At 37.1% G+C, this 8952-nt stretch overlaps 1 long non-coding RNA gene across 1 annotated transcript; it reads left to right on the top strand.

Moving 5' to 3' along the window:
* Positions 1-7710: 7710 nt before the first annotated feature.
* LOC308188579 lies at positions 7711-8576 on the top strand. Its single transcript, XR_013945606.1, has 2 exons — positions 7711-8422; positions 8461-8576. It is a non-coding gene; the product is annotated as an uncharacterized lncRNA (long non-coding RNA).
* The last annotated feature ends 376 nt before the right edge of the window (positions 8577-8952 follow it).

Genomic DNA, 8952 nt, shown 5'->3' with positions numbered 1-8952 from the left:
CCATGCCAGCATATTTATGTAGTGCTCATGATCATGACCATTCTGCACAATGAAAATAGAAATCAAAATAAAAGACTAAATTGTAGTTCACGAGCTTAAAAAATGAACAGAAGACATGAAAAGGTTATGAGCCTAACAGAAAGCAAGAATGAATGCAGACATGCTCAACAGAGTTCTTTTGGGCTATTAACATAGAGAAGCACAATTTTTATATATAGCGTGCAGTCAGTTAAGAGCCTTTAGGGAACATTGCTGATTATGTGAAGCAGGGACAGGAAATGTGCACACTTTGGCCTGGATGGCCCTCACTTACTTTTATTAAAAGAAATCCAAACTAACTGTCTAGCTAGTTGTCTGAGATAAGTATGCATTACTCCCTGGAGGTACCTAGTCTTCTCTAGAGTTCCACCAGAATGAGCCCACGTGACTGGTATAGGCTGTACATGTAATTAAGTCTCTATATGGAGAGTATGCTTGATTTTTATTTTTTATTTTTTCCATATCATCTCCTTGAACCCTGTGGCTCTCTGTCTGTGTTTACACCACGCAGGTGCTGTGCCTGACAGCAATCTAGATAGCACTTCTGTCTTCCCAGCCTTACAGTGTTGAGTCGGAATGTATTAAGGAATGCATTTGCAATTTATTTAAAACCTGATTTCAAAAACCAATTTAGTTAGCTATCTCTCTATCAACAATGCACAAACACTTAAAAGCAAGGAAATTAATAGATGCCATCACAAACTGTCCACTGCTACCTCTGAAATTAATGCATGTATCTCATCAAGTGTAATGAAATGCATATTTCATTGCAATCCAATGACCTTACCAGTGACCCATGGAAAGGTGGGTATTATTATACGTGGGGGGGTTGTTATCTTGATTTCAGTAGCAGAATATTTCTTCAAAGGAAATCTGTTACACAGAGAAAACTAGCAGCTAATTATCTATTGAAAAGGAAAATGCCATAGTAAGATACTTGTGGTACACTACAAAACTGTGTATATCCTCAAGCAAGGGCAGAAGAATGGTTCCAGTTCACCCAAGATTTATGGCTGGATTCTGCCTACTGGCTTTAATTGTCTCACATAGATGCTACAATCAATACTTGAAATGCCCTTGCCTGTTCCTAGCAAGATGATTCAGATTACCTAAATTACCTGCCTATTGTGCCTACACTCAGTATATTGTCCATGGAAATAAATTAAAAGAGTAGGAACCCCCGCAGAGTGAATCAGAGAGGGGTCATCTATTTTGCTTTGTAATCAAGCTCTTCCCAGGCAAGCCTGTTGTGCAGCTGTCCCAGCAGGTCTGCCCAAGAGATGAACCTTCACCAACCTTCACATCTGAGGGTGTACAAGGACTCCTGGCTGCAGGCAGGTCTCCCAGAACATCCTTCTATAGGGCATCTGGGCAATTTGCAACAAGCTCTCTTCTCCTCCACCTTTGGATGAGAAGTTGGAAGCAGTTTCATTGTCTTTAAATTGTGCAAGCAGTAGCTGGAGCGCTGACAGGTCCAGCTCACTACCTTTATGTAAAATCAGGTAAAAGTCCAGGCCACCTCCAAAGGGTGAGTAATGTTAGGGTCGACAAGAACACAGATGCCTACAGGACTGTAATGTGTATTTTGGTAAACATTCTGTGTAATTACATTTTGTGTTTATATCTCATAAGGGTTATACTATATGTAGTATGCAGTTACTAGTAAACTTATAATATTTTACATATATAATTCACTTTGGCTTACAGTTGAAATGTTGTTTTGTAATAAACTCTTCTCTCTTTTAGTAAGAGTAATACAGGAACAGGGACGCTGAGAGAAATACCTGCAGGTTTATTAAGTTTGTGAACATTGTTCATTTGCACAGAAAAACAGGTCAAACTTGATTGTTTATTCTTTAAGCAGTACCAATTTTAAATCATTCCTAACTGTACTTCTTTTTCTTTTTTTTTAATTGCTTGGGATTTCAAAATATATGTCAGCTGCTGGCCTCACTGTTTTGCCTAGTAGCAATGAGGAAGTTTTAAATATTGTGCTTGTTTACATCTCTGGCATTTTGGCAGGTGGGATGTTTCCTTTTCTTTATTACTTTATTTAGATAAAAAAATATATATATTTGACATACATCTTTGTTTCTTTTCATTATTCTTTTATTTAGGCAAATAAAATAAAAGTTGACATACGTTTTTGCTTATCAGTATCATAAATACTACCGATGTTCTAGCAGCACTTGATGTTGCCATAATGATATGAAAGCCCTCCAGCCCTAACTGCTGTAAAAACATACTAAAATACACTCCCCATTGCCAGAAGAACGCTATGATCTAAAGAGAGAAGGGGGATGAGGAAAAGTTAGCCAGAGGTGTTTCATGTTGGTTAGATAGTGTTACCTCATTTCAACTGCCTATCTATATAGGACAGAGTGTAGCTGAAATGTCTTGGTCTTTGCACTGCTATTTGCCTTCTACTTCTCATTTTCATGCCAAGTTATTTATAGTGGAATATGGGATGAAGGGTGGAAAATATGGATGTGAGATACTAAGACTTTCACATGCATGCAATTAAGAAAAAGTAGTAGGTAGGAAAGGGAGGAAGGAGGAAAGAAGAGACAGAGAGGGAGTGTGAGGAGCAGGGACCTGAGAAGGGCAAGGGGGGCACTTGGCTGAAGCAAGCAAGCAATAAGGCAAGCAACAGCACACGGCTTCACAGTAACATGAGAATGTAAGGCAAGGTATCTCCCTGGAGGTACCAAAACCTGTATTGTTGTTCACTTTGTCAACCTCAGTGGTCACCACAAGTGTATGTTTTACTCTCTACAGTTTTGATGAGATTCATTCTGTCTCTTTTACTCTTTCCTGGACTTCATTTTTGGCTAACTTTGTGTCTAGACTGTTCACCATTTGTTCATTTTTCATATTCCTCTGTATTTGAAGTCTCTTCATACACTGCTTTTATCCTCTTTGTTCTGTCATCATTTCAACCCTATTTCTTTATGCTTCTCATCTAAGTTGTGATAATATTTGTTTTTATTGCTTCTTCATTTCTACAATTACTTAACTAAACTCTTTCTGATCACATGTCCACAAGTACAGGTGCAAACCAGACCAGTCAATCTCCTTTTTATCTTCCCACTAATCTAATTGCTACCTCTGACAAAAGTTAATTAATTAATTAATTAATTAAATTTTAAAAAAGGGGGGGGGGATTTGTTCTCATAAGTTCAGAAGTATATGACAAAATCACTATGATTACATAAAATGAGAGTTCTTTTTCTTTGATCCTCATTCAGCAAAGACCTTACACCATGCCTAACATTTAGCCTCAGCACAAATCTCATTAAAATCAATCACGTGCTAAAGGCCCTAAAATAAGCTCTCATGGCAACAGACATCTGTAACTAGTTAGAAACACTTAACCATCCATAACTATCTTTCTGCACTGTGCTCCTGCTTCTATTGCTGCATGATCAATCTTCATTCCTGTCTCTTTTTGCCTGGACAGAAATTGCTTTGGTTCTTGAAAATCTAACTCACTCAAATTTACTCCTATCCCCTTCCCTTCCTCCTTTCTATGTATGCAGAAATATTTTCCTTCTATCAGCCAGCCTTACTGAAAAGTAAACCAAACATACATCCTCTGTGCATCACGGTGAGTTAAAACCCTCTTTCCTTCCTCTTTTGTAAATTTTTACCCAAGAAATTCCACATGCCCCCTGTGGGAAACGTGGATGGTGCATGATTTTCACTTTTTCAGTTTCAGGTTATTCAAACCACAGTAATCTTTTAATAATACTTGTCTGCAGTAGTTTTTAAACTTGTTTTTCTTGGATTGCTTCCTATTATAATCAGCAATCTTCTCCGACTTATTATACCCCCTCCAGTAAAATTTTTCTTATAAAGCCTCAAGCTATGATTTCTTTTCTGCTCTCCTTTTTTTTTTTTTTTTTTTTTAGGTTCACTAGGTCTCTCAATAAGTTATGTTCCGTACCCACTATCTCATGTCTATCTCTAAAGAGGATTACTAACATACTAACAACAGTAACTCTGGTTTACTTTAGTCTGAATGAATTCTCTAAAAATCTGTTTATACTATAGCTACTGATGAATTTTCAGCTACCTCATCTATTTTAATCCTTCCCTCCTTTTCTATCACTATCCACAACTGCACTTACAGTAATGGCACATTGAAATTTCAAGGCAGACAGTTTTAACTAAGAGATGCATTTTGCTGAATTTTAGAAGAAGTTAGATTTCATGACAAACAGGATTAGGGTGCAGGAGATGGCCCCAGGGATTAGATCTGAAGCCAGCAATTCATACCCATTGCTGTGATTGCAACACAGAAGAAAGTTTCTGTTTTTTTTTTTTTTTGACTTCTATGAGCTTCCATCTTAGCCCTTAATGTGCACATGGTGAGACAGTACAATGGGTGTGCAAGACGATTGCGTTAATATGGGTGTGATGAAACTGTTCACACAAATGTCTAAGAAAAAAGGAAACAGTCCTAACAAAGGAGTTTTTGTTGTTGTTTTGGTTTTGTTTTGTTTTTATTTTTGGAAATCACTTAGATCTTTGAGAGTATTGTCACTCTAGTTTTCAATTAAATTCTGTGAAATCACTTTGAGAAAAGAATGGTTGTTACATGCATAAATAACTTTTAATTCTGGACTTTTAATATTTTGGAGGCATTTTTACTGGCCTCCAGAGAGGTCACTGAAACTAATGAAAAAATTAACATCAACCATTTTGAGTCAGGCCAGAAATGGAGAACCTCAGATTTCCCAGTTGCATGGTATTAGAAACAAGTGAATCCCTTTCATCTAAATATAGCTCTGCCTCCACCATCTTCATATGTAAAATTCAGAAGCTTAACTCCACTACTGGTGTCACTCAGATGCTTTTCCCAAGCCACTTACAAAAAAAGCCATCAGAAATTGTTGCTGTGTCATTTTCAGTATCAGTATTGCAGCTTCTGTCCACTGCAGATTAAAAGTCTCTTTCAAGCACTTTGAATTTAAGTAAATCACAGTAGCACTCCAGTTACTCCATAATCTACTGGAACACTTTCCTGGCATATTTAGGCTACAAACATTCCTATCAGCACCATGGAAGTCAGGAGACTGTGAAACCTCTTTGCCACAACATGGCTCCTGAGGAGAATGAAAGCTTTTAATTTTTAGCAATCCCTTTACTGAGTACAGTATTACTGTGGCAGGGATATTTTCGTTTTAGAGCTAGGCAAATCCAAGCAAATAATAAATAATTTTTTATTCATTGTATTATATGTTGACTATTACTGAATTTTACTAAAAAATCTCTTCTCTGTGGAATATGTTGTTCAAAATGTCTGAAATAATAATTATTATAATTAATAACATTGCAGTATAACTGTCTATTTATCAATGAAGAGAAAATTAGCAATAATTAGCTATATGTCTTAAGTATTAGAACCAAGGAAGCACTGAAGCTGAATTTAACAAATTTCGTTGGTTAATATCTATTGGTTGGTGTTTGTTTTTGTTTTTCTTGTTGTTTGTTTTGTTTTGTTTACAGATATGTAAAACAGTTTACAATGTTTCTTTAGCACCTTCATCCCACAGAGTTTGATTCAAATCTTCTGCTTAAAGTACAAAATAGGCACTGCTGTGAGGACACACACATGAACACAAAAGATCAAGTGTTATAGCCAGGATTCATGCCCCCAGCTTCAGGCAGTCCCTGTTACAGTTCTGTATTGCAAATGTGGAGAGAGAAGCAACTCATGAAAGATTCATGCCTTTGGCAGCCTAAGTCACCCTTTGCTGGTGACTAACTTGCACCGTGGGGGCAGTTTTATACAGATATTTAATCATTTAAGCCTACAACCTAACAGGCTTTTAAGCCCTTACCTTCTATTGCAATAAATTTAACAAGGGCACCTTGGTCAGTCAGGCAGTGTTTAGAGAGACTTTCAAAAACAGCTAGGTACCTAGGGTAGGATTCAAGACATCAAAATTCAGATGTCTCCAATTTGAGTATATAGAGCTAAGCTAAGAACACAGATTCTGATTTCAGCAAATCAAAATCTAATCAACAAACTCAGTGAAGATTACAGTGTGATTCCTTTGATCAGATGTAGAGGTTTGCTCTAGACTGAGATGTAGGTACCTACAGCAGTGATACTGAAAGTCAGCAGATCTGAATCCCCCCCCTTAATTTAAATCAAAGTTCACACAGAATTTACCTTCATTAGTCAATACTCTACTAGGCACATCTTTAGGCATCCAAATACCATTAATTGACCCTTTGTACTCCCAGTGGAAAATCTCCACAGTTTCAAAGGAAGTTGGATCAGGCTGTGATGGTACTTCACACTAAGTTGTTATAAGTATCAATCACTCTGTATGGCTGCAGCCAAAAGTAAATCTGGTCATACATGCATGCAGCAAAATAATGCCTGAGACAAAATTAAGCTGTGTTTGCTTCTCAGCCTTCTCAAATGTAAGACTTAGTAAAGTCAACTCCGATTTGGTCTTATTCATGCTTCTAGACAGTAGTGACTTTATGGCTACCTAAGGCATTCTCATTAATGCATGGCAGAGTTTTCTATGTAACACTTGTCTTCTGCATAAATTTTTCATTTGTAGTTTATTCACAGAACTCTTTACCTATGCCCTTGAAGAGTCATCTTGTTCAAATGACTGAACTGACTGCATTACACTGAGTACACTGAGTAAAATGTTTTTGGGAAGTGAAACAACATTTTACTCTTTTCAGACTATTCCTGTTATTCATAATGCCAGATCCTTCACTGGGTAGGAATGTAACATGACTATGGCATTGGGTATGTCTTGAAAAAATCTACATTATAAAACATAATGAGATCAGCTAATTGCAGACAAAATCAGGCTAGAAATAAATTACCTATTTTTTTTAACTAAAATTAATTAACTAATGCCTCTATTGGGGATATTATGGATTCTCTGTCATTCAATCTTATTATAACAAAATTGTCTGTCTTTCTCAAAGAGGTACAATGCCTTGATAAGAAGTTACAGTCTTCATATAGGAAGTACTTGTTGAAATTATGTCTTGTATTACAAGAGGTCAGGCTGTCTGTCCACTATGGTCCTTCTTGTCCTTAACAACTGAAGCTCTCATTTAGACTTTGAACCAAAGCCCACTGAATACAGTGGGAAACTTTCCTTCAGTATCAAGGGACACATGTCTGCAAAACAGCTATAATATGCAAACTCACTTTTCACTATTTCTGATGCCTGAGACTGGAAGGAAGGAAGGAAGGAAGGAAGGAAGGAAGGAAGGAAGGAAGGAAGGAAGGAAGGAAAAAGAAAGAGAAGAGAAGAGAAGAGAAGAGAAGAGAAGAGAAGAGAAGAGAAGAGAAGAGAAGAGAAGAGAAGAGAAGAGAAGAGAAGAGAAGAGAAGAGAAGAGAAGAGAAGAGAAGAGAAGAGAGAAGAGAAGAGAAGAGAAGAGAAGAGAAGAGAAGAGAAGAAGAGAAGAGAAGAGAAGAGAAGAGAAGAGAAGAGAAGGAAGAGAAGAGAAGAGAAGAGAAGAGAAGAGAAGAGAAAAGAGAAGAGAAAAGAAGAGAAGAGAAAAGAGAAGAAAAGAGAGAAAAGAGAAGAAAAGAGAGAAAAGAGAAGAAAAGAAGAGGAAAAGAGAAGAAAAGAAGAGAAAAGAGAAGAAAAGAAGAGAAAAGAGAAGAAAAGAAGAGAAAAGAGAAGAAGAGAAGAGAAGAGAAGAGTAGAGAAAAGGAAAGGAAAGAAAAGAAAAGAAGAGAAGAGAAAAGGAAAGGAAAGGAAAGGAAAGGAAAGGAAAGGAAAGGAAAGGAAAGGAAAGGAAAGGAAAGGAAAGGAAAGGAAAGGAAAGGAAAGGAAAGGAAAGGAAAGGAAAGGAAAGGAAAGGAAAGGAAAGGAAAGGAAAGGAAAGGAAAGGAAAGGAAAGGAAAGGAAAGGAAAGGAAAGGAAAGGAAAGGAAAGGAAAGGAAAGGAAAGGAAAGGAAAGGAAAGGAAAGGAAAGGAAAGGAAAGGAAAGGAAAGGAGAAAGGAAAGGAAAGGAAAGGAAAGGAAAGGAAAGGAAAGGAAAGGAAAGGGAAAGGAAAGGGGAAAGGAAAGGAAAGGGGAAAGGAAAGGAAAAAGGAAAGGAAAAAGGAAAGGAAAGGAAAGGAAGGAAAGGAAAGGAAAGGAAAGGAAAGGAAAGGAAAGGAAAGGAAAGGAAAGGAAAGGAAAGGAAAGGAAAGGAAAGGAAAAGGAAAGGAAGGAAAGGAAAGGAAAGGAAAGGAAAGGAAAGGAAAGGAAAGGAAAGGAAAGGAAAGGAAAGGAAAGGAAAGGAAAGGAAAGGAAAGGAAAGGAAAGGAAAGGAAAGGAAAGGAAAGGAAAGGAAAGGAAAGGAAAGGGAAAGGAAAGGAAAGGAAAGGAAAGGAAAGGAAAGGTAAGGAAAGGAAAGGAAAGGAAAGGAAAGGAAAGAAGGAAAGGAAAGGAAAGGAAAGGAAAGGAAAGGAATGGAAAGGAATGGAAAGGAATGGAAAGGAAAGGAAAGGAAAGGAAAGGAAAGGAAAAAAGAAAAGAAAAGAAAAGAAAAGAAAGAAAGTTTCTATTTACGCCTGGAAATGGGATTTACTTAGTGGAACAGAGGGCGTCAGTCTATATGAATTTCACACATAAAGGTTTCAGGATTGCTACTTCTTGCACTAATACAGTACTAACTAGGTTGTTAGTACTGTAGTTGTCAGTAGAAAATATGAAAAAGTTAATGTCAGAGCAGAAAGATTAATGTCTGGATATTATGTTGGTGTTGTAGACTTAAAGTTAAATGAGTAGGGGTGCATTGTGTACGATCATGTATGAGGACCAATTTCCTCTTGTCTTGAACCTGGAAGTCATCTTACTGAAGGTATGGAAAAGAAAGCACAATTTAGCCTTTAAATTTACTTTGTTCTATCTCGGGGAAGAAATATAGAA

This window comes from Anser brachyrhynchus, assembly GCF_964034855.1.
Source record: "Anser brachyrhynchus genome assembly, chromosome: 1".
Classification (NCBI taxonomy): domain Eukaryota; kingdom Metazoa; phylum Chordata; class Aves; order Anseriformes; family Anatidae; genus Anser; species Anser brachyrhynchus.
Note: the sequence above shows the minus strand (reverse complement) of the source record. Positions and strands in the feature narration are given on the sequence as shown.